Here is a 2,990-nt window from a genome sequence, read left to right on the forward strand (position 1 = left end):
ACTGCATCTTGGGGTGGGGCAAGGTGGCAGCCTTCCCCACCCGCCCAGGCTGGCAGGGCCACAGCACATTTGGCTGGCCACTCTGCAGGGCCTCTCACCCACCGCAGATCCAGGCACCGAGTGTGTCCCGGCATGCAGGTCGCGATCCCTTGGAGGCCGCCGACTGCCATGGATTGAGGCAGTGGGCCTGTGGGAAGGGGAGATTGACTTCCCTGTCCCTGACTGGGGCCCTGCATTTTAATTTTGTTCCGGGCCCTGCAAATTATGTAGTCAGCCCTGCCAGACTGCGCGGGGCCATTGTGTTCGAGTCTGTGTATGCCAGGCCAGGAAAAGCCAATCTACAGAAAGGCAGAGAATAATAAGAGTGCCTTCAGAAACACGGGGCCCCAGAGAGGGCAAAGATGGGTTCCCGAAGGGGGTTCAGTGCCGGGGTCCTGCCTCCTGGGCCTGTCTGCACTTTTGCTCCTGTGTTCTTCTAATCAATTCCCTTCTGTTCCCTGTGCTTCTATGAATGGATTTCCCTGATTGCCAACTAAAAGCTCCCCAACCAAGACAAAAAAAGAGCTTGGCTTGCAGTTCATAGTATTGGGCTTCAGTCCCATCGTTGCCATTTAACTAGCAGTGTGATATTGGGCGAGTTAGTTATTCTCTCTGAGCCTTCATTTCCCCAACCTTAAAAAATGACTAGATGTGGGCCAGCCCTGGTAGCCTAGTGGTTAAGTTTGGCGTCCTCTGCTTCGGCAGCCAGGGTTCAGTTCCTGGGTGTGGACCTATGCCACTTGTCTGTCAGTGGCCATGCTGTGGCGGCGGCCCACATACAGAAAGAGGAAGATCAGCAGCAGATGTTAGCTCAGGGACCATCTTCCTCAGCAAAAAAAATAAAAAATGACTGGACGTAATGGTGCCAACATTGTAGATTGCTATGAAGATTATCTGTTTGTGTCCCTTTTTGTTAATAGGAGGATTTAAGGCACAAAATATGCAGGAAATTTAGAGTGAAATGACTCCCTTCTCTCACTGTTTTCTCAGTACTTAAATACTGCTTATTTGAATCTGGTTAACTCAAGGAGTTAGAATAGGGTCAAACAAGATGGATGTCATAGGGTTGAGCACTGGACAGGTTTGCTTAGCACATTTCCATAACTAAAGACTAAACCCATACGGTCGATACTCCGGTTACCTATTGCCACGCGTCGAACAGCCCCCACACTAGTGGTTTAATGTAACAACCATGTCACTGTATCTCATGATCTTGTGGGTCAAGAATTGAGGCAGGCCTAGGATGGGTCATTCTTCTGCTCTATATGGGGTTGACTAGGGTCTCTCAGTGATACTCAGGTGGCAGATGTGCTGGTCTGGAGGGTCCAAGTTGGCTTCACACACGCGTGGTGCTTTGGTGGGGATGGCTGGAAGGCTGCGCTCAGCTGGGACTGTACCATGTGGTTCCTTTCTGTGGCCTCTCCAGCATAGTAGTCTTAGGGTAGTAGCACTTCTTACGTGGTGGCCCAGGTCTTGCAGAGAGTGTTCCAAAAGGCCAAGACAGAATCTAGAAAGCCTCTTCTGACCTAGCCTTGGACATCATGCAATATCACTGGTGCTCATTCACTTTGTTACTAGAGAGTGACAGGCTCACCCAGAGTCAAAAGCAGAGGACTACACAAGGGCATGAATACCAGGAGGCATGGGTCATGGGGAGCATCTTTAGAGACTGGCTGTCACAGTGGACCCACCACTCATATATTTGTGCCCTTAGTCCTGAGGGGCAAAGTGTGAGTACATGGATGGAAGAGCTCAGATCCATTCCCATTCATCATCAGAAAGGTTCTGAGAAATCCTGAGGGAGGAGCAGGAGATGGAAAGGCTCTTGGGAACATCAGCCCCTGCAAAGTATCTGAGATCTGAGTCCCTGGGATTTGGATGTTAAACTCTAGTCCTGCTTCAAAACCACTTCTTGGGCTCTTGAACTTACAAAAAAAAAAAAAAAATCTCAAATTCCTATGAGGAAGTTACTATAATTATCTCCATTTTCTATATGCGGAAACTTAATTAAATTGCCCAGAGTCACGGTTAGAAAATGGAACAGCTGGAATTTGAACCCAGGTATATCTAACGCCAAAGCAGTAGGTCATTTTACAGTTAGAGTTTAAGTAACTTTCCCAGGGTCACCCAGAGAAACCAGAAATACAATTCAACACCCATTCATGGTAAAAACACTTAGCAAACTTAGAAGAGAATGGAAATTCCTTCATCTGATAGAGTGTGTACAAACAAAACTTACAACAAACATTATATTTAATGGTAAAACATTGAAAGCTTTCCCCCTGAGATCAGGAACTAGACAAGGATGCCTGCTATCACTCCTTATATTCATTATTATTCTGGAGGTCATAGCCAGTGCAATAAAGCAAGAAAAAGAAATAAAAAGCATTCAGATTGGAGAGGAAGAAATGAAACTGTCATTATTGGCAGATGACATGATTGTGCATATGGAAAATCCAAAAGAACCTACACTCCAACTATTAGAATTAATAAAGGAATTCAGCAAGGTCACTGAACTTAATGTAGGGTTCTTATGAGGATTCCATGAGAAGTTTATATCAGATACTAAACCCCTACCTATTTAATCCTCACAACTACTTCTCTTTGGCCTGTGGCACTGGTGACACTTTCTCCTTGACGTTCCCTTTACCTTGGTTTCCTTGACACTATCCTCCTTTACTTTCCTTGACTCATCCTCCTCTCCCTCTGGATTTCTCTCCCAGTCTCCTCTTCTGGTATCTGTTCCTATAGTGCCGGCCATGCTCAGAGTTCTGTCCACAAGCAGTGCTCTGGTGAGCACAACTACATTGTGTTCTATGTGGATGGCACCTCCCATGGTTGTCTGACACCCTCATCATTTCTTCCCTGGACTCTCTCACTGACCTAGACCCTGGCACTCCCAATTTTTTCAATTGTGGTAAAATACACGTAACATAAAACTTATAATCCTG

The sequence above is a fragment of the Diceros bicornis genome, chromosome X, assembly GCF_020826845.1.
Source record: "Diceros bicornis minor isolate mBicDic1 chromosome X, mDicBic1.mat.cur, whole genome shotgun sequence".
Classification (NCBI taxonomy): domain Eukaryota; kingdom Metazoa; phylum Chordata; class Mammalia; order Perissodactyla; family Rhinocerotidae; genus Diceros; species Diceros bicornis.